Raw genomic sequence first — 19,017 nt, 5'->3', positions numbered from 1 at the left:
CATTTTGTGAAAGTGAGGACAGCCATTTGCGCTGTGGTGGTGCAAGTTGACAGTGTTCCACATACAATGGTACAGGAAAAGAAAAAAAACATCCGCCCAATGTGGGGCTCGAACCAACGACCCTGAGATTAAGAGTATCATGCTTTACCGACTGAGTTAGCAATGCTTGGTAACCGAGGAGTTGTGGTGATGGCAAGGCAAGGCATCCTGACTCTCCTGCTTTGTTTTGTACACTAAAGTACATGAGTAAGTCTAAAATTAAGCATCTGTGGATCATTGGTGGTTCAGTGGTAGAAATCTAGCCGGCCACGTGGGAGGCCGGGTTCAATTCCCGGTCAATACATTCCTGAGTTTTTGCTAATAGGGCAGTGCATTTTGTGAAAGTGAGGACAGCCATTTGCGCTGTGGTGGTGCAAGTATACATTGTTCCACATACAATGGTACAGGAAAAGAAAAAACATCCGCCCAACGTGGGGCTCGAACCCACGACCCTGAGATTAAGAGTCTCATGCTCTACCGACTGAGCTAGCCAGGCTTGGTTGAGAATGTATGGAGGTGATGGCAAGGCAAGGCATCCTGACACTCCTGCTTTGTTTTATACACTAAAGTACATGAGTAAGTGTAAAATTAGGCATCTGTGGAGCATTGGTGGTTCAGTGGTAGAATTCTCGCCTGCCACGCGTGAGGCCCGGAATCGATTCCCGGCCAATGCAGTCCTGAGTTTTTGCTGATATGGCAGTGTATTTTGTGAAAGTGAGGACAGCCATTTGCGCTGTGGTGGTGCATGTATACACTGTTCCACATACAATGGTACAGGAAAAGAAAAAACATCCACCCAACGTGGGGCTCGAACCCACGACCCTGAGATTAAGAGTTTCATGTTCTACCGACTGAGCTAGCCAGGCTTGGTTGCGAATGTATGGAGGTGATGGCAAGGCAAGGCAAGGCATCCTGACACTCCTGCTTTGTTTCATACACTAAAGTACACGAGTAAGTGTAAAATTAAGTACTTGTGGAGCATTGGTGGTTCAGTGGTAGAATTCTCGCCTGCAACTCGGGAGGCCTGGGTTCGATTCCCGGCCAATGCAGTCCTAAGTTTTGCTGATATGGCAGTGCATTTTGTGAAAGTGAGGACAGCCATTTGCGCTGTGGTGGTGCAAGTTGACAGTGTTCCACATACAATGGTACAGGAAAAGAAAAAAAACATCCGCCCAATGTAGGTCTCGAACCCACGACCCTGAGATTAAGAGTCTCAAGCTTTACCGACTGAGTTAGCAATGCTTGGTAACCGAGGAGTTGTGGTGATGGCAAGGCAAGGCATCCTGACTCTCCTGCTTTGTTTTGTACACTAAAGTACATGAGTAAGTCTAAAATTAAACATCTGTGGATCATTGGTGGTTCAGTGGTAGAAATCTAGCCGGCCACGTGGGAGGCCGGGTTCAATTCCCGGTCAATACATTCCTGAGTTTTTGCTGATAGGGCAGTGCATTTTGTGAAAGTGAGGACAGCCATTTGCGCTGTGGTGATGCAAGTAAACACTGTTCCACATATAATGGTACAGGAAGAGAAAAAAACAACTGCCCAACATGGAGCTCAAATACATGACCCTAAGATTTATAGTCTTATGCTCTAGCGACTGTGCTAGTCGGGCTTGGTTACGTAGGCTTGGAGGTGATGGCAAGGCAAGGCATCCTGACACTCCTGCTTTGTTTTATACACTAAAGTACATGAGTAAGTGTAAAATTAAGTACCTGTGGAGCATTGGTGGTTCAGTGGTAGAATTCTCGCCTGCCACGCGGGAGGCCCGGGTTCGATTCCCGGCTAATGCAGTCCTGAGTTTTTGCTGATATGGCAGTGCATTTTGTGAAAGTGAGGACAGCCATTTGCGCTGTGGTGATGCAAGTATACACTGTTCCACATACAATGGTAAAGGAAGAGAAAAAAACAACTGCCCAACATGGAGCTCAAATACATGACCCTAAGATTAATAGTCTTATGCTCTAGCGACTGTGCTAGTCGGGCTTTGTTACGTAGGCTTGGAGGTGATGGCAAGGCAAGGCATCCTGACACTCCTGCTTTGTTTAATACACTAAAGTACATGAGTAAGTGTAAAATTAGGCATCTGTGGAGCATTGGTGGTTCAGTGGTAGAATTCTCGACTACCACTCGTGAGGCCCGGAATCGATTCCCGGCCAATGCAGTCCTGAGTTTTTGCTGATATGGCAGTGTATTTTGTGAAAGTGAGGACAGCCATTTGCGCTGTGGTTGTGCAAGTTGACAGTGTTCCACATACAATGGTACAGGAAAAGAAAAAACATCCGCCCAACGTGGGGCTCGAACCCACGACCCTGAGATTAAGAGTCTCATGCTCTACCAACTGAGCTAGCCAGGCTTGGTAGAGAATGTATGGAGGTGATGGCAAGGCAAGGCATCCTGACACTCCTGCTTTGTTTCATACACTAAAGTACACGAGTAAGTGTAAAATTAAGTACCTGTGGAGCATTGGTGGTTCAGTGGTAGAATTCTCGCCTGCCACGTGGGAGGCCAGGGTTCGATTCCCGGCCAATGCAGTCCTGAGTTTTTGCTGATATGGCAGTGCATTTTGTGAAAGTGAGGACAGCCATTTGCGCTGTGGTGGTGCAAGTTGACAGTGTTCCACAAACAATGGTACAGGAAAAGAAAAAAAACATCCAACCAATGTGGGGCTCGAACCCACGACCCTGAGATTAAGAGTCTCATGCTTTATCGACTGAGTTAGCAATGCTTGGTAACCGAGGAGTTGTGGTGATGGCAAGGCAAGGCATCCTGACTCTCCTGCTTTGTTTTGTACACTAAAGTACATGAGTAAGTCTAAAATTAAGCATCTGTGGATCATTGGTGGTTCAGTTGTAGAAATCTAGCCGGCCACGTGGGAGGCCGGGTTCAATTCCCGGTCAATACATTCCTGAGTTTTTGCTGATAGGGCAGTGCATTTTGTGAAAGTGAGGACAGCCATTTGCGCTGTGGTGATGCAAGTATACACTGTTCCACATACAATGGTAAAGGAAGAGAAAAAAACAACTGCCCAACATGGAGCTCAAATACATGACCCTAAGATTAATAGTCTTATGCTCTAGCGACTGTGCTAGTCGGGCTTGGTTACGTAGGCTTGGAGGTGATGGAAAGGCAAGGCATCCTGACACTCCTGCTTTGTTTTATACACTAAAGTACATGAGTAAGTGTAAAATTAGGCATCTGTGGAGCATTGGTGGTTCAGTGGTAGAATTCTCGCCTGCCACGCGTGAGGCCCGGAATCGATTCCCGGCCAATGCAGTCCTGAGTTTTTGCTGATATGGCAGTGTATTTTGTGAAAGTGAGGACAGCCATTTGCGCTGTGGTGGTGCATGTATACAGTGTTCCACATACAATGGTACAGGAAAAGAAAAAACATTCAACCAACGTGGGGCTCGAACCCACGACCCTGAGATTAAGAGTCTCATGCTTTACCGACTGAGCTAGCCAGGCTTGGTTGCGAATGTATGGAGGTGATGGCAAGGCAAGGCAAGGCATCCTGACACTCCTGCTTTGTTTCATACACTAAAGTACACGAGTAAGTGTAAAATTAAGTACCTGTGGAGCATTGGTAGTTCAGTGGTAGAATTCTCGCCTGCCACGCGGGAGGTCTGGGTTCGATTCCCGGCCAATGCAGTCCTAAGTTTTTGCTGATATGGCAGTGCATTTTGTGAAAGTGAGGACAGCCATTTGCGCTGTGGTGGTGCAAGTTGACAGTGTTCCACATACAATGGTACAGGAAAAGAAAAAAAACATCCGCCCAATGTAGGGCTCGAACCCACGACCCTGAGATTAAGAGTCTCATGCTTTACCGACTGAGTTAGCAATGCTTGGTAACCGAGGAGTTGTGGTGATGGCAAGGCAAGGCATCCTGACTCTCCTGCTTTGTTTTGTACACTAAAGTACATGAGTAAGTCTAAAATTAAACATCTGTGGAGCATTGGTGGTTCAGTGGTAGAATTCTCGTCTGCCACGCGGGAGGCCTGGGTTCGATTCCCGGCCAATGCAGTCCTGAGTTTTTGCTGATATGGCAGTGCATTTTGTGAAAGTGAGGACAGCCATTTGCGCTGTGGTGATGCAAGTATACACTGTTCCACATACAATGGTAAAGGAAGAGAAAAAAACAACTGCTCAACATGGAGCTCAAATACATGACCCTAAGATTAATAGTCTTATGCTCTAGCGACTGTGCTAGTCGGGCTTGGTTACGTAGGCTTGGAGGTGATGGCAAGGCAAGGCATCCTGACACTCCTGCTTTGTTTTATACACTAAAGTACATGAGTAAGTGTAAAATTAAGTACCTGTGGAGCATTGGTGGTTCAGTGGAAGAATTCTTGTCTGCCACGCGGGAGGCCTGGGTTCGATTCCCGGCCAATGCAGTCCTGAGTTTTTGCTGATATGGCAGTGCATTTTGTGAAAGTGAGGAAAGCCATTTGCGCTGTGGTGGTGCAAGTATACAGTGTTCCACATACAATGGTACAGGAAAAGAAAAAACAGCCGCCCAACGTGGGGCTCGAACCCACGACCCTGAGATTAAGAGTCTCATGCTTTACCGACTGAGTTAGCAATGCTTGGTAACCGAGGAGTTGTGGTGATGGCAAGGCAAGGCATCCTGACTCTCCTGCTTTGTTTTGTACACTAAAGTACATGAGTAAGTCTAAAATTAAGCATCTGTGGATCATTGGTGGTTCAGTGGTAGAAATCTAGCCGGCCACGTGGGAGGCCGGGTTCAATTCCCGGTCAATACATTCCTGAGTTTTTGCTGATAGGGCAGTGCATTTTGTGAAAGTGCTAGTCGGGCTTGGTTACGTAGGCTTGGAGGTGATGGCAAGGCATCTGTGGAGCATTGGTGGTTCAGTGGTAGAATTCTCGCCTGCCACTCGTGAGGCCCGGAATCGATTCCCGGCCAATGCAGTCCTGAGTTTTTGCTGATATGGCAGTGTATTTTGTGAAAGTGAGGACAGCCATTTGCGCTGTGGTGGTGCAAGTTGACAGTGTTCCACATACAATGGTACAGGAAAAGAAAAAACATCCGCCCAACGTGGGAGCTAGCCAGGCTTGGTTGAGAATGTATGGAGGTGATGGCAAGGCATGGCATCCTGACACTCCTGCTTTATTTCATACACTAAAGTACACGAGTAAGTGTAAAGTTAAGTATCTGTGGAGCATTGGTGGTTCAGTGGTAGAATTCTCGCCTGCCACGCGGGAGGCCCGGGTTCGATTTCCGGCCAATGCAGTCCTGACTTTTTGCTGATATGGCAGTGGTACAGGAAAAGAAAAAAACCATCCGACCAATGTGGGGCTCGAACCCACGACCCTGAGATTAAGAGTCTCATGCTTTACCGACTGAGTTAGCAATGCTTGGTAACCGAGGAGTTGTGGTGATGGCAAGGCAAGGCATCCTGACTCTCCTGCTTTGTTTTGTACACTAAAGTACATGAGTAAGTCTAAAATTAAGCATCTGTGGATCATTGGTGGTTCAGTGGTAGAAATCTAGCCGGCCACGTGGGAGGCCGGGTTCAATTCCCGGTCAATACATTCCTGAGTTTTTGCTGATAGGGCAGTGCATTTTGTGAAAGTGAGGACAGCCATTTGCGCTGTGGTGGTGCAAGTATACAGTGTTCCACATACAATGGTACAGGAAAAGAAAAAACATCCACCCAACGTGGGGCTCGAACCCACGACCCTGAGATTAAGAGTCTTATGCTCTACCGACTGAGCTAGCCAACTGCCCAACATGGAGCTCAAATACATGACCCTAAGATTAATAGTCTTATGCTCTAGCGACTGTGCTAGTCGGGCTTGGTTACGTAGGCTTGGAGGTGATGGCAAGGCATCCTGACACTCCTGCTTTGTTTTATACACTAAAGTACATGAGTAAGTGTAAAATTAGGCATCTGTGGAGCATTGGTGGTTCAGTGGTAGAATTCTCGCCTGCCACTCGTGAGGCCCGGAATCGATTCCCGGCCAATGCAGTCCTGAGTTTTTGCTGATATGGCAGAGTATTTTGTGAAAGTGAGGACAGCCATTTGCGCTCTGGTGGTGCAAGTTGACAGTGTTCCACATACAATGGTACAGGAAAAGATAAAACATCCGCCCAACGTGGGGCTCGAACCCACGACCCTGAGATTAAGAGTCTCATGCTCTACCAACTGAGCTAGCCAGGCTTGGTTGAGAATGTATGGAGGTGATGGCAAGGCAAGGCATCCTGACACTCCTGCTTTGTTTCATACACTAAAGTACACGAGTAAGTGTAAAATTAAGTATCTGTGGAGCATTGGTGGTTCAGTGGTAGAATTCTCGCCTGCCACGCGGGAGGCCCGGGTTCGATACTCGGCCAATGCAGTCCTGAGTTTTTGCTGACATGGCAGTGCATTTTGTGAAAGTGAGGACAGCCATTTGCGCTGTGGTGGTGCAAGTTGACAGTGTTCCACATACAATGGTACAGGAAAAGAAAAAAAACATCCGCCCAATGTGGGGCTCGAACCCACGACCCTGAGATTAAGAGTCTCATGCTTTACCGACTGAGTTAGCAATGCTTGGTAACCGAAGAGTTGTGGTGATGGAAAGGGAAGGCATCCTGACTCTCCTGCTTTGTTTTGTACACTAAAGTACATGAGTAAGTTTAAAAATAAGCATCTGTGGATCATTGGTGGTTCAGTGGTAGAAATCTAGCCGGCCACGTGGGAGGCCGGGTTCAATTCCCGGTCAATACATTCCTGAGTTTTTGCTGATAGGGCAGTGCATTTTGTGAAAGTGAGGACAGCCATTTGCGCTGTGGTGATGCAAGTATACACTGTTCCACATACAATGGTACAGGAAGAGAAAAAAACAACTGCCCAACATGGAGCTCAAATACATGACCCTAAGATTAATAGTCTTATGCTCTAGCGACTGTGCTAGTCGGGCATGGTTACGTAGGCTTGGAGGAGATGGCAAGGCAAGGCATCCTGACACTCCGGCTTTGTTTTATACACTAAAGTACATGAGTAAGTGTAAAATTAGGCATCTGTGGAGCATTGGTGGTTCAGTGGTAGAATTATCGCCTGCCACGCGTGAGGCCTGGAATCGATTCCCGGCCAATGCAGTCCTGAGTTTTTGCTGATATGGCAGTGTATTTTGTGAAAGTGAGGACAGCCATTTGCGCTGTGGTGGTGCAAGTATACAGTGTTCCACATACAATGGTACAGGAAAAGAAAAAACATCCGCCCAACGTTGGGCTCGAACCCACGACCCTGAGATTAAGAGTCTCATGCTCTACCGACTGAGCTAGCCAGGCTTGGTTGTGAATGTATGGAGGTGATGGCAAGGCAAGGCATCCTGACACTCCTGCTTTGTTTCATACACTAAAGTACACGAGTAAGTGTAAAATTAAGTATCTGTGGAGCATTGGTGGTTCAGTGGTAGAATTCTCGCCTGCCACGCGGGAGGCCCGGGTTCGATTCCCGGCCAATGCAGTCTTGAGTTTCTGCTGATATGGCGGTGCATTTTGTGAAAGTGAGGACAGCCATTTGCGCTGTGGTGGTGCAAGTTGACAGTGTTCCACATACAATGGTACAGGAAAAGAAAAAAAACATCCGCCCAATGTGGGGATCGAACCCACGACCCTGAGATTAAGAGTCTCATGCTTTACCGACTGAGCTAGCCAGGCTTGGTTGAGCATATATGGAGGTGATGGCAAGGCAAGGCATCCTGACACTCCTGCTTTGTTTCATACACTAAAGTACACGAGTAAGTGTAAAATTAAGTATCTGTGGAGCATTGGTGGTTCAGTGGTAGAATTCTGGCCTGCCACGCGGGAGGCCCGGGTTCGATTCCTGGCCAATGCAGTCCTGAGTTTTTGCTGATATGGCAGTGTATTTTGTGAAAGTGAGGACAGCCATTTGCGCTGTGGTGGTGCAAGTATACAGTGTTCCACATACAATGGTACAGGAAAAGAAAAAACATCCGCCCAACGTGGGGCTCGAACCCACGACCCTGAGATTAAGAGTCTCATGCTCTACCGACTGAGCTAGCCAGGCTTGGTTGAGAATGTATGGAGGTGATGGCAAGGCAAGGCATCCTGACACTTCTGCTTTGTTTCATACACTAAAGTACACGAGTAAGTGTAAACTTAAGTATCTGTGGAGCATTGGTGGTTCAGTGGTAGAATTCTCGCCTGCCACGCGGGAGGCCCGGGTTCGATACCCGGCCAATGCAGTCCTGAGTTTTTGCTGATATGGCAGTGCATTTTGTGAAAGTGAGGACAGCCATTTGCGCTGTGGTGGTGCAAGTTGACAGTGTTCCACATACAATGGTACAGGAAAAGAAAAAAAACATCCGCCCAATGTGGGGCTCGAACCCACGACCCTGAGATTAAGAGTCTCATGCTTTACCGACTGAGTTAGCAATGCTTGGTAACCGAGGAGTTGTGGTGATGGAAAGGGAAGGCATCCTGACTATCCTGCTTTGTTTTGTACACTAAAGTACATGAGTAAGTTTAAAAATAAGCATCTGTGGATCATTGGTGGTTCAGTGGTAGAAATCTAGCCGGCCACGTGGGAGGCCGGGTTCAATTCCCGGTCAATACATTCCTGAGTTTTTGCTGATAGGGCAGTGCATTTTGTGAAAGTGAGGACAGCCATTTGCGCTGTGGTGATGCAAGTATACACTGTTCCACATACAATGGTACAGGAAGAGAAAAAAACAACTGCCCAACATGGAGCTCAAATACATGACCCTAAGATTAATAGTCTTATGCTCTAGCGACTGTGCTAGTCGGGCATGGTTACGTAGGCTTGGAGAAGATGGCAAGGCAAGGCATCCTGACACTCCTGCTTTGTTTTATACACTAAAGTACATGAGTAAGTGTAAAATTAGGCATCTGTGGAGCATTGGTGGTTCAGTGGTAGAATTCTTGCCTGCCACGCGTGAGGCCCGGAATCGATTCCCGGCCAATGCAGTCCTGAGTTTTTGCTGATATGGCAGTGTATTTTGTGAAAGTGAGGACAGCCATTTGCGCTGTGGTGGTGCAAGTATACAGTGTTCCACATACAATGGTACAGGAAAAGAAAAAACATCCGCCCAACGTGGGGCTCGAACCCACGACCCTGAGATTAAGAGTCTCATGCTCTACCAACTGAGCTAGCCAGGCTTGGTTGAAAATGTGTGGAGGTGATGGCAAGGCAAGGCATCCTGACACTCCTGCTTTGTTTCATACACTAAAGTACACGAGTAAGTGTAAAATTAAGCATCTGTGGAGCATTGGTGGTTCAGTGGTACAATTCTCGCCTGCCACGCGGGAGGCCCGGGTTCGATACCCGGCCAATGCAGTCCTGAGTTTTTGCTGATATGGCAGTGCATTTTGTGAAAGTGAGGACAGCCATTTGTGCTGTGGTGGGGCAAGTTGACAGTGTTCCACATACAATGGTACAGGAAAAGAAAAAAAACATCCGCCCAATGTGGGGCTTGAACCCACGACCCTGAGATTAAGAGTCTCATGCTTTACCGACTGAGTTAGCAATGCTTGGTAACCGAGGAGTTGTGGTGATGGCAAGGCAAGGCATCCTGCCTCTCCTGCTTTGTTTTGTACACTAAAGTACATGAGTAAGTTTAAAAATAAGCATCTGTGGATCATTGGTGGTTCAGTGGTAGAAATATAGCCGGCCACGTGGGAGGCCGGGTTCAATTCCCGGTCAATACATTCCTGAGTTTTTGCTGATAGGGCAGTGCATTTTGTGAAAGTGAGGACAGCCATTTGCGCTGTGGTGATGCAAGTATACACTGTTCCACATACAATGGTACAGGAAGAGAAAAAAACAACTGCCCAACATGGAGCTCAAATACATGACCCTAAGATTAATAGTCTTATGCTCTAGCGACTGTGCTAGTCGGGCTAGGTTACGTAGGCTTGGAGGTGATGGCAAGGCAAGGCATCCTGACACTCCTGCTTTGTTTTATACACTAAAGTACATGAGTAAGTGTAAAATTAGGCATCTGTGGAGCATTGGTGGTTCAGTGGTAGAATTCTCGCCTGCCACGCGTGAGGCCCGGAATCGATTCCCGGCCAATGCAGTCCTGAGTTTTTGCTGATATGGCAGTGTATTTTGTGATAGTGAGGATAGCCATTTGCGCTGTGGTGGTGTATACAGTGTTCCACATACAATGGTACAGGAAAAGAAAAAACATCCGCCCAACGTGGGGCTCGAACCCACGACCCTGAGATTAAGAGTCTCATGCTCTACCGACTGAGCTAGCAAGGCTTGGTTGTGAATGTATGGAGGTGATGGCAAGGCAAGGCATCCTGACACTCCTGCTTTGTTTCATACACTAAAGTACACGAGTAAGTGTAAAATTAAGTATCTGTAGAGGATTGGTGGTTCAGTGGTAGAATTCTCGCCTGCAACGCGGGAGCCCCGTGTTCAATTCCCGGCCAATGCAGTCCTGAGTTTTTGCTGATATGGCAGTGCATTTTGTGAAAGTGAGGACAGCCATTTGTGCTGTGGTGGGGCAAGTTGATAGTGTTCCACATACAATGGTACAGGAAAAGAAAAAAAACATCCGCCCAATGTGGGGCTCGAACCCACGACCCTTAGATTAAGAGTCTCATGCTTTACCGACTGAGTTAGCAATGCTTGGTAACCGAGGAGTTGTGGTGATGGCAAGGCAAGGCATCCTGACTCTCCTGCTTTGTTTTGTACACTAAAGTACATGAGTAGGTCTAAAATTAAGCATCTGTGGATCATTGGTGGTTCAGTGGTAGAAATCTAGCCGGCCACGTGGGAGGCCGGGTTCAATTTCCGGTCAATACATTCCTGAGTTTTTGCTGATAGGGCAGTGCATTTTGTGAAAGTGAGGACAGCCATTTGCGCTGTGGTGATGCAAGTATACACTGTTCCACATACAATGGTACAGGAAGAGAAAAAAACAACTGCCCAACATGGAGCTCAAATACATGACCCTAAGATTAATAGTCTTATGCTCTAGCGACTGTGCTAGTCGGGCTTGGTTACTTAGGCTTGGAGGTGATGGCAAGGCTAGGCATCCTGACACTCCTGCTTTGTTTTATACACTAAAGTACATGAGTAAGTGTAAAATTAGGCATCTGTGGAGCATTGGTGGTTCAGTGGTAGAATTCTCGCCTGCCACGCGTGAGGCCCGGAATCGATTCCCGGCCAATGCAGTCCTGAGTTTTTGCTGATATGGCAGTGTATTTTGTGAAAGTGAGGACAGCCATTTGCGCTGTGGTGGTGCAAGTATACAGTGTTCCACATAAAATGGTACAGGAAAAGAAAAAACATCCACCCAACGTGGGGCTCAAACTCACGACCCTGAGATTAAGACTCTCATGCTCTACCGACTGAGCTAGCCAGGCTTGGTTGAGAATGTATGGAGGTGATGGCAAGGCAAGGCATCCTGACACTCCTGCTTTGTTTCATACACTAAAGTACACGAGTAAGTGTAAAATTAAGTATCTGTGGAGCATTAGTGGTTCAGTGGTAGAATTCTCACCTGCCACGCGGGAGGCCCGGGTTCGATTCCCGGCCAATGCAGTCCTGAGTTTTTGCTGATATGGCAGTGCATTTTGTAAAAGTGAGGACAGCCATTTGTGCTGTGGTGGGGCAAGTTGACAGTGTTCCACATACAATGGTACAGGAAAAGAAAAAAAATATCCGCCCAATGTGGGGCTCAAACCCACGACCCTGAGATTAAGAGTCTCATGCTTTACCGACTGAGTTAGCAATGCTTGGTAACCGAGGAGTTGTGGTGATGGAAAGGGAAGGCATCCTGACTCTCCTGCTTTGTTTTATACACTAAAGTACATGAGTAAGTGTAAAATTAGGCATCTGTGGAGCATTGGTGGTTCAGTGGTAGAATTCTCGCCTGCCACGCGTGAGGCCCGGAATCGATTCCCGGCCAATGCAGTCCTGAGTTTTTGCTGATATGGCAGTGTATTTTGTGAAAGTGAGGACAGCCATTTGCGCTGTGGTGGTGTATACAGTGTTCCACATACAATGGTACAGGAAAAGAAAAAACATCCGCCCAACGTGGGGCTCGAACCCACGACCCTGAGATTAAGAGTCTCATGCTCTACCGACTGAGCTAGCCAGGCTTGGTTGTGAATGTATGGAGGTGATGGCAAGGCAAGGCATCCTGACACTCCTGCTTTGTTTCATACACTAAAGTACACGAGTAAGTGTAAAATTAAGTATCTGTGGAGCATTGGTGGTTCAGTGGTAGAATTCTCGCCTGCCACGCGGGAGCCCTGTGTTCAATTCCCGGCCAATGCAGTCCTGAGTTTTTGCTGATATGGCAGTGCATTTTGTGAAAGTGAGGTCAGCCATTTGTGCTGTGGTGGGGCAAGTTGATAGTGTTCCACATACAATGGTACAGGAAAAGAAAAAAACATCTGCCCAATGTGGGGCTCGAACCCACGACCCTGAGATTAAGAGTCTCATGCTTTACCGACTGAGTTAGCAATGCTTGGTAACCGAGGAGTTGTGGTGATGGCAAGGCAAGGCATCCTGACTCTCCTGCTTTGTTTTGTACACTAAAGTACATGAGTAAGTCTAAAATTAAGCATCTGTGGATCATTGGTGGTTCAGTGGTAGAAATCTAGCCGGCCACGTGGGAGGCCGGGTTCAATTTCTGGTCAATACATTCCTGAGTTTTTGCTGATAGGGCAGTGCATTTTGAGAAAGTGAGGACAGCCATTTGCGCTGTGGTGATGCAAGTATACACTGTTCCACATACAATGGTACAGGAAGAGAAAAAAACAACTGCCCAACATGGAGCTCAAATACATGACCCTAAGATTAATAGTCTTATGCTCTAGTGACTGTGCTAGTCGGGCTTGGTTACTTAGGCTTGGAGGTGATGGCAAGTCAAGGCATCCTGACACTCCTGCTTTGTTTTATACACTAAAGTACATGAGTAAGTGTAAAATTAGGCATCTGTGGAGCATTGGTGGTTCAGTGGTAGAATTCTCGCCTGCCACGCGTGAGGCCCGGAATCAATTCCCGGCCAATGCAGTCCTGAGTTTTTGCTGATATGGCAGTGTATTTTGTGAAAGTGAGGACAGCCATTTGCGCTGTGGTGGTGCAAGTTTACAGTGTTCCACATACAATGGTACAGGAAAAGAAAAAACATCCGCCCAACGTGGGGCTCGAACTCACGACCCTGAGATTAAGACTCTCATGCTCTACCGACTGAGCTAGCCAGGCTTGGGTGAGAATGTATGGAGGTGATGGCAAGGCAAGGCATCCTGACACTCCTGCTTTGTTTCATACACTAAAGTACACGAGTAAGTGTAAAATTAAGTATCTGTGGAGCATTAGTGGTTCAGTGGTAGAATTATCGCCTGCCACGTGGGAGGCCCGGGTTCGATTCCCGGCCAATGCAGTCCTGAGTTTTTGCTGATATGGCAGTGCATTTTGTAAAAGTGAGGACAGCCATTTGTGCTGTGGTGGGGCAAGTTGACAGTGTTCCACATACAATGGTACAGGAAAAGAAAAAAAACATCCGCCCAATGTGGGGCTCAAACCCACGACCCTGAGATTAAGAGTCTCTAGCTTTACCGACTGAGTTAGCAATGCTTGGTAACCGAGGAGTTGTGGTGATGGCAAGGCAAGGCATCCTGACTCTCCTGCTTTGTTTTGTACACTAAAGTACATGAGTAAGTCTAAAATTAAGCATCTGTGGATCATTGGTGGTTCAGTGGTAGAAATCTAGCCAGCCACGTGGGAGGCCGGGTTCAATTCCCGGTCAATACATTCCTGAGTTTTTGCTGATAGGGCAGTGCATTTTGTGAAAGTGAGGACAGCCATTTGCGCTGTGGTGATGCAAGTATACACTGTTCCACATACAATGGTACAGGAAGAGAAAAAAACAACTGCCCAACATGGAGCTCAAATACATGACCCTAAGATTAATAGTCTTATGCTCTAGCAACTGTGCTAGTCGGGCTTGGTTACGTAGGCTTGGAGGTGATGGCAAGGCAAGGCATCTTGACACTCCTGCTTTGTTTTATACACTAAAGTACATGAGTAAGTGTAAATTTAGGCATCTGTGGAGCATTGGTGGTTCAGTGGTAGAATTCTCGCCTGCCACGCGTGAGGCCCGGAATCGATTCCCGGCCAATGCAGTCCTGAGTTTTTGCTGATATGGCAGTGTATTTTGTGAAAGTGAGGACAGCCATTTGCGCTGTGGTGGTGCAAGTATACAGTGTTCCACATACAATGGTACAGGAAAAGAAAAAACATCCTCCCAACGTGGGGCTCGAACCCACAACCCTGAGATTAAGAGTCTCATGCTCTACCGACTGAGCTAGCCAGGCTTGGTTGAGAATGTATGGAGGTGATGGCAAGGCAAGGCATCCTGACACTCCTGCTTTGTTTCATACACTAAAGTACATGAGTAAGTGTAAAATTAAGTATCTGTGGAGCATTGGTGGTTCAGTGGTAGAATTCTCGCCTGCCACGCGGGAGGCCTGGGTTCGATACCCGGCCAATGCAGTCCTGAGTTTTTGCTGATATGGCAGTGCATTTTGTGAAAGTGAGGACAGCCATTTGCGCTGTGGCGGTGCAAGTTGACAGTGTTCCACATACAATGGTACAGGAAAAGAAAAAAAACATCCACCCAATGTGGGGCTCGAACCCACGACCCTGAGATTAAGAGTCTCATGCTTTACCGACTGAGTTAGCAATGCTTGGTAACCGAGGAGTTGTGGTGATGGAAAGGGAAGGCATCCTGACTCTCCTGCTTTGTTTTGTACACTAAAGTACATGAGTAAGTTTAAAAATAAGCATCTGTGGATCATTGGTGGTTCAGTGGTAGAAATCTAGCCGGCCACGTGGGAGGCCGGGTTCAATTCCCGGTCAATACATTCCTGAGTTTTTGCTGATAGGGCAGTGCATTTTGTGAAAGTGAGGACAGCCATTTGCGCTGTGGTGATGCAAGTATACACTGTTCCACATACAATGGTACAGGAAGAGAAAAAAACAACTGCCCAACATGGAGCTCAAATACATGACCCTAAGATTAATAGTCTTATGCTCTAGCGACTGTGCTAGTCGGGCATGGTTACGTAGGCTTGGAGGAGATGGCAAGGCAAGGCATCCTGACCCTCCTGCTTTGTTTCATACACTAAAGTACACGAGTAAGTGTAAAATTAAGTGTCTGTGGAGCATTGGTGGTTCAGTGGTAGAATTCTCGCCTGCCACGCGGGAGGCCCGGGTTCGATTCCCGGCCAATGCAGTCCTGAGTTTTTGCTGATATGGCAGTGCATTTTGTGAAAGTGAGGACAGCCATTTGTGCTGTGGTGGGGTAAGTTGACAGTGTTCCACATACAATGGTACAGGAAAAGAAAAAAAACATCCGCCCAATGTGGGGCTCGAACCCACGACCCTGAGATTAAGAGTCTCAAGCTTTACCGACTGAGTTAGCAATGCTTGGTAACCGAGGAGTTGTGGTGATGGCAAGGCAAGGCATCCTGCCTCTCCTGCTTTGTTTTGTACACTAAAGTACATGAGTAAGTCTAAAATTAAGCATCTGTGGATCATTGGTGGTTCAGTGGTAGAAATCTAGCCGGCCACGTGGGAGGCCGGGTTCAATTCCCGGTCAATACATTCCTGAGTTTTTGCTGATAGGGCAGTGCATTTTGTGAAAGTGAGGACAGCCATTTGCGCTGTGGTGATGCAAGTATACACTGTTCCACATACAATGGTACAGGAAGAGAAAAAAACAACTGCCCAACATGGAGCTCAAATACATGACCCTAAGATTAATAGTCTTATGATCTAGCGACTGTGCTAGTCGGGCTTGGTTACTTAGGCTTGGAGGTGATGGCAAGGCAAGGCATCCTGACACTCCTGCTTTGTTTTATACACTAAAGTACATGAGTAAGTGTAAAATTAGGCATCTGTGGAGCATTGGTGGTTCAGTGGTAGAATTCTCGCCTGCCACGCGTGAGACCCGGAATTGATTCCAGGCCAATGCAGTCCTGAGTTTTTGCTGATATGGCAGTGTATTTTGTGAAAGTGAGGACAGCCATTTGCGCTGTGGTGGTGTATACAGTGTTCCACATACAATGGTACAGGAAAAGAAAAAACATCCGCCCAACGTGGGGCTCGAACCCACGACCCTGAGATTAAGAGTCTCATGCTCTACCGACTGAGCTAGCCAGGCTTGGTTGTGAATGTATGGAGATGATGGCAAGGCAAGGCATCCTGACACTCCTGCTTTGTTTCATACACTAAAGTACACGAGTAAGTGTAAAATTAAGAATCTGTGGAGCATTGGTGGTTCAGTGGTAGAATTCTCGCCTGCCACGCGGGAGCCCCGTGTTCAATTCCCAGCCAATGCAGTCCTGAGTTTTTGCTGATATGGCAGTGCATTTTGTGAAAATGAGGACAGCCATTTGTGCTGTGGTGGGGCAAGTTGATAGTGTTCCACATACAATGGTACAGGAAAAGAAAAAAAACATCCGCCCAATGTGGGGCTCGAACCCACGACCCTGAGATTAAGAGTCTCATGCTTTACCGACTGAGTTAGCAATGCTTGGTAACCGAGGAGTTGTGGTGATGGCAAGGCAAGGCATCCTGACTCTCCTGCTTTGTTTTGTACACTAAAGTACATGAGTAAGTCTAAAATTAAGCATCTGTGGATCATTGGTGGTTCAGTGGTAGAAATCTAGCCGGCCACGTGGGAGGCCGGGTTCAATTTCCGGTCAATACATTCCTGAGTTTTTGCTGATAGGGCAGTGCATTTTGTGAAAGTGAGGACAGCCATTTGCGCTGTGGTGATGCAAGTATACAGTGTTCCACATACAATGGTACAGGAAAAGAAAAAACATCCGCCCAACGTGGGGCTCGAACTCACGACCCTGAGATTAAGACTCTCATGCTCTACCGACTGAGCTAGCCAGGCTTGGTTGAGAATGTATGGAGGTGATGGCAAAGCAAGGCATCCTGACACTCCTGCTTTGTTTCATACACTAAAGTACACGAGTAAGTGTAAAATTAAGTATCTGTGGAGCATTAGTGGTTCAGTGGTAGAATTCTCACCTGCCACGCGGGAGGCCCGGGTTCGATTCCCGGCCAATGCAGTCCTGAGTTTTTGCTGATATGGCAGTGCATTTTGTAAAAGTGAGGACAGCCATTTGTGCTGTGGTGGGGCAAGTTGACAGTGTTCCACATACAATGGTACAGGAAAAGAAAAAAAACATCCGCCCAATGTGGGGCTCAAACCCACGACCCTGAGATTAAGAGTCTCATGCTTTACCGACTGAGTTAGCAATGCTTGGTAACCGAGGAGTTGTGGGGATGGAAAGGGAAGGCATCCTGACTCTCCTGCTTTGTTTTATACACTAAAGTACATGAGTAAGTGTAAAATTAGGCATCTGTGGAGCATTGGTGGTTCAGTGGTAGAATTCTCGCCTGCCACGCGTGAGGCCCGGAATCGATTCCCGGCCAATGCAGTCCTGAGTTTTTGCTGATATGGCAGTGTATTTTGTGAAAGTGAGGACAGCCATTTGCGCTGAAATGGTGTATACAGTGTTCCACATACAATGGTACAGGAAAAGAAAAAACATCCGCCCAATGTGGGGCTCAAACCCACGACCCTGAGATTAAGAGTCTCTAGCTTTACCGACTGAGTTAGCAATGCTTGGTAACCGAGGAGTTGTGGTGATGGCAAGGCAAGGCATCCTGACTCTCCTGCTTTGTTTTGTACACTAAAGTACATGAGTAAGTCTAAAATTAAGCATCTGTGGATCATTGGTGGTTCAGTGGTAGAAATCTAGCCGGCCACGTGGGAGGCCGGGTTCAATTCCCGGTCAATACATTCCTGCGTTTTTGCTGATAGGGCAGTGCATTTTGTGAAAGTGAGGACAGCCATTTGCGCTGTGGTGATGCAAGTATACACTGTTCCACATACAATGGTACAGGAAGAGAAAAAAACAACTGCCCAACATGGAGCTCAAATACATGACCCTAAGATTAATAGTCTTATGCTCTAGCAACTGTGCTAGTCGGGCTTGGTTACGTAGGCTTGGAGGTGATGGCAAGGCAAGGCATCTTGACACTCCTGCTTTGTTTTATACACTAAAGTACATGAGTAAGTGTAAATTTAGGCATCTGTGGAGCATTGGTGGTTCAGTGGTAGAATTCTCGCCTGCCACGCGTGAGGCCCGGAATCGATTCCCGGCCAATGCAGTCCTGAATTTTTGCTGATATGGCAGTGTATTTTGTGAAAGTGAGGACAGCCATTTGCGTTGTGGTGGTGCAAATATACAGTGTTCCACATACAATGGTACAGGAAAAGAAAAAACATCCGCACAACGTGGGGCTCGAACCCACGACCCTGCGATTAAGAGTCTCATGCTTTACCGACTGAGCTAGCCAGGCTTATTTGAGAATGTATGGAGGTGATGGCAAGGCAAGACATCCTGACACTCCTGCTTTGTTTCATACACTAAAGTACACGAGTAAGTGTAAAATTAAGTATCTGTGGAGCATTGGTGGTTCAGTGATAGAATTCTCGCCTGCCATGCGGGAGGTCTGGGTTCGATTCCCGGCCAATGCAGTCCTGAGTTTTTGCTGATATGGCAGTGCATTTTGTGAAAGTGAGAACAGCCATTTGCGCTGTGGTGGTGCAAGTTGACAGTGTTCCACATACAATGGTACAGGAAAAGAAAAAAAACATCCGCCCAATGTGGGGCTCAAACCCACGACCCTGAGATTAAGAGTCTCATGCTTTAACGACTGAGTTAGCAATGCTTGGTAACCGAGGAGTTGTGGGGATGGAAAGGGAAGGCATCCTGACTCTCCTGCTTTGTTTTATACACTAAAGTACATGAGTAAGTGTAAAATTAGGCATCTGTGGAGCATTGGTGGTTCAGTGGTAGAATTCTCGCCTGCCACGCGTGAGGCCCGGAATCGATTCCCGGCCAATGCAGTCCTGAGTTTTTGCTGATATGGCAGTGTATTT

General features: G+C 47.2%; 31 non-coding genes across 31 annotated transcripts; 20 read left to right on the top strand and 11 right to left on the bottom strand.

Moving 5' to 3' along the window:
- Nucleotides 1–462: 462 nt before the first annotated feature.
- TRNAK-CUU (transfer RNA lysine (anticodon CUU)) lies at nt 463–535 on the bottom strand. Its single transcript has one exon. It is a non-coding gene; the product is annotated as a tRNA-Lys (tRNA).
- A 482-nt stretch (nt 536–1,017) lies between these two features.
- TRNAC-GCA (transfer RNA cysteine (anticodon GCA)) lies at nt 1,018–1,088 on the top strand. The gene has a single exon. It is a non-coding gene; the product is annotated as a tRNA-Cys (tRNA).
- A 670-nt stretch (nt 1,089–1,758) lies between these two features.
- TRNAG-GCC (transfer RNA glycine (anticodon GCC)) lies at nt 1,759–1,829 on the top strand. The gene has a single exon. It is a non-coding gene; the product is annotated as a tRNA-Gly (tRNA).
- Nucleotides 1,830–2,129: 300 nt separating this feature from the next.
- On the top strand, nt 2,130–2,200 carry TRNAG-ACC (transfer RNA glycine (anticodon ACC)). The gene has a single exon. It is a non-coding gene; the product is annotated as a tRNA-Gly (tRNA).
- A 119-nt stretch (nt 2,201–2,319) lies between these two features.
- TRNAK-CUU (transfer RNA lysine (anticodon CUU)) lies at nt 2,320–2,392 on the bottom strand. Its single transcript has one exon. It is a non-coding gene; the product is annotated as a tRNA-Lys (tRNA).
- Nucleotides 2,393–2,499: 107 nt separating this feature from the next.
- On the top strand, nt 2,500–2,570 carry TRNAG-GCC (transfer RNA glycine (anticodon GCC)). The gene has a single exon. It is a non-coding gene; the product is annotated as a tRNA-Gly (tRNA).
- A 1,046-nt stretch (nt 2,571–3,616) lies between these two features.
- Nucleotides 3,617–3,687, top strand: TRNAG-GCC (transfer RNA glycine (anticodon GCC)). The gene has a single exon. It is a non-coding gene; the product is annotated as a tRNA-Gly (tRNA).
- A 301-nt stretch (nt 3,688–3,988) lies between these two features.
- On the top strand, nt 3,989–4,059 carry TRNAG-GCC (transfer RNA glycine (anticodon GCC)). The gene has a single exon. It is a non-coding gene; the product is annotated as a tRNA-Gly (tRNA).
- Nucleotides 4,060–4,359: 300 nt separating this feature from the next.
- Nucleotides 4,360–4,430, top strand: TRNAG-GCC (transfer RNA glycine (anticodon GCC)). The gene has a single exon. It is a non-coding gene; the product is annotated as a tRNA-Gly (tRNA).
- Nucleotides 4,431–5,216: 786 nt separating this feature from the next.
- TRNAG-GCC (transfer RNA glycine (anticodon GCC)) lies at nt 5,217–5,287 on the top strand. The gene has a single exon. It is a non-coding gene; the product is annotated as a tRNA-Gly (tRNA).
- Nucleotides 5,288–6,145: 858 nt separating this feature from the next.
- Nucleotides 6,146–6,218, bottom strand: TRNAK-CUU (transfer RNA lysine (anticodon CUU)). The gene has a single exon. It is a non-coding gene; the product is annotated as a tRNA-Lys (tRNA).
- Nucleotides 6,219–6,325: 107 nt separating this feature from the next.
- TRNAG-GCC (transfer RNA glycine (anticodon GCC)) lies at nt 6,326–6,396 on the top strand. Its single transcript has one exon. It is a non-coding gene; the product is annotated as a tRNA-Gly (tRNA).
- Nucleotides 6,397–7,257: 861 nt separating this feature from the next.
- Nucleotides 7,258–7,330, bottom strand: TRNAK-CUU (transfer RNA lysine (anticodon CUU)). Its single transcript has one exon. It is a non-coding gene; the product is annotated as a tRNA-Lys (tRNA).
- A 107-nt stretch (nt 7,331–7,437) lies between these two features.
- On the top strand, nt 7,438–7,508 carry TRNAG-GCC (transfer RNA glycine (anticodon GCC)). Its single transcript has one exon. It is a non-coding gene; the product is annotated as a tRNA-Gly (tRNA).
- Nucleotides 7,509–7,629: 121 nt separating this feature from the next.
- TRNAK-CUU (transfer RNA lysine (anticodon CUU)) lies at nt 7,630–7,702 on the bottom strand. Its single transcript has one exon. It is a non-coding gene; the product is annotated as a tRNA-Lys (tRNA).
- Nucleotides 7,703–7,809: 107 nt separating this feature from the next.
- Nucleotides 7,810–7,880, top strand: TRNAG-GCC (transfer RNA glycine (anticodon GCC)). The gene has a single exon. It is a non-coding gene; the product is annotated as a tRNA-Gly (tRNA).
- Nucleotides 7,881–7,999: 119 nt separating this feature from the next.
- Nucleotides 8,000–8,072, bottom strand: TRNAK-CUU (transfer RNA lysine (anticodon CUU)). The gene has a single exon. It is a non-coding gene; the product is annotated as a tRNA-Lys (tRNA).
- Nucleotides 8,073–8,179: 107 nt separating this feature from the next.
- On the top strand, nt 8,180–8,250 carry TRNAG-GCC (transfer RNA glycine (anticodon GCC)). The gene has a single exon. It is a non-coding gene; the product is annotated as a tRNA-Gly (tRNA).
- An 861-nt stretch (nt 8,251–9,111) lies between these two features.
- Nucleotides 9,112–9,184, bottom strand: TRNAK-CUU (transfer RNA lysine (anticodon CUU)). Its single transcript has one exon. It is a non-coding gene; the product is annotated as a tRNA-Lys (tRNA).
- A 107-nt stretch (nt 9,185–9,291) lies between these two features.
- On the top strand, nt 9,292–9,362 carry TRNAG-GCC (transfer RNA glycine (anticodon GCC)). The gene has a single exon. It is a non-coding gene; the product is annotated as a tRNA-Gly (tRNA).
- Nucleotides 9,363–10,219: 857 nt separating this feature from the next.
- Nucleotides 10,220–10,292, bottom strand: TRNAK-CUU (transfer RNA lysine (anticodon CUU)). The gene has a single exon. It is a non-coding gene; the product is annotated as a tRNA-Lys (tRNA).
- Nucleotides 10,293–10,399: 107 nt separating this feature from the next.
- Nucleotides 10,400–10,470, top strand: TRNAC-GCA (transfer RNA cysteine (anticodon GCA)). Its single transcript has one exon. It is a non-coding gene; the product is annotated as a tRNA-Cys (tRNA).
- A 1,041-nt stretch (nt 10,471–11,511) lies between these two features.
- TRNAG-GCC (transfer RNA glycine (anticodon GCC)) lies at nt 11,512–11,582 on the top strand. The gene has a single exon. It is a non-coding gene; the product is annotated as a tRNA-Gly (tRNA).
- A 487-nt stretch (nt 11,583–12,069) lies between these two features.
- On the bottom strand, nt 12,070–12,142 carry TRNAK-CUU (transfer RNA lysine (anticodon CUU)). Its single transcript has one exon. It is a non-coding gene; the product is annotated as a tRNA-Lys (tRNA).
- Nucleotides 12,143–12,249: 107 nt separating this feature from the next.
- TRNAG-GCC (transfer RNA glycine (anticodon GCC)) lies at nt 12,250–12,320 on the top strand. The gene has a single exon. It is a non-coding gene; the product is annotated as a tRNA-Gly (tRNA).
- Nucleotides 12,321–14,292: 1,972 nt separating this feature from the next.
- TRNAK-CUU (transfer RNA lysine (anticodon CUU)) lies at nt 14,293–14,365 on the bottom strand. The gene has a single exon. It is a non-coding gene; the product is annotated as a tRNA-Lys (tRNA).
- A 107-nt stretch (nt 14,366–14,472) lies between these two features.
- Nucleotides 14,473–14,543, top strand: TRNAG-GCC (transfer RNA glycine (anticodon GCC)). Its single transcript has one exon. It is a non-coding gene; the product is annotated as a tRNA-Gly (tRNA).
- Nucleotides 14,544–15,214: 671 nt separating this feature from the next.
- Nucleotides 15,215–15,285, top strand: TRNAG-GCC (transfer RNA glycine (anticodon GCC)). Its single transcript has one exon. It is a non-coding gene; the product is annotated as a tRNA-Gly (tRNA).
- An 857-nt stretch (nt 15,286–16,142) lies between these two features.
- TRNAK-CUU (transfer RNA lysine (anticodon CUU)) lies at nt 16,143–16,215 on the bottom strand. Its single transcript has one exon. It is a non-coding gene; the product is annotated as a tRNA-Lys (tRNA).
- Nucleotides 16,216–17,063: 848 nt separating this feature from the next.
- TRNAG-GCC (transfer RNA glycine (anticodon GCC)) lies at nt 17,064–17,134 on the top strand. The gene has a single exon. It is a non-coding gene; the product is annotated as a tRNA-Gly (tRNA).
- A 1,407-nt stretch (nt 17,135–18,541) lies between these two features.
- On the top strand, nt 18,542–18,612 carry TRNAG-GCC (transfer RNA glycine (anticodon GCC)). The gene has a single exon. It is a non-coding gene; the product is annotated as a tRNA-Gly (tRNA).
- The last annotated feature ends 405 nt before the right edge of the window (nt 18,613–19,017 follow it).

This window comes from Pseudophryne corroboree, chromosome 3, assembly GCF_028390025.1.
Source record: "Pseudophryne corroboree isolate aPseCor3 chromosome 3, aPseCor3.hap2, whole genome shotgun sequence".
In the NCBI taxonomy this organism is placed as follows: domain Eukaryota; kingdom Metazoa; phylum Chordata; class Amphibia; order Anura; family Myobatrachidae; genus Pseudophryne; species Pseudophryne corroboree.
This window is presented reverse-complemented; position numbering and strand designations above follow the sequence as displayed.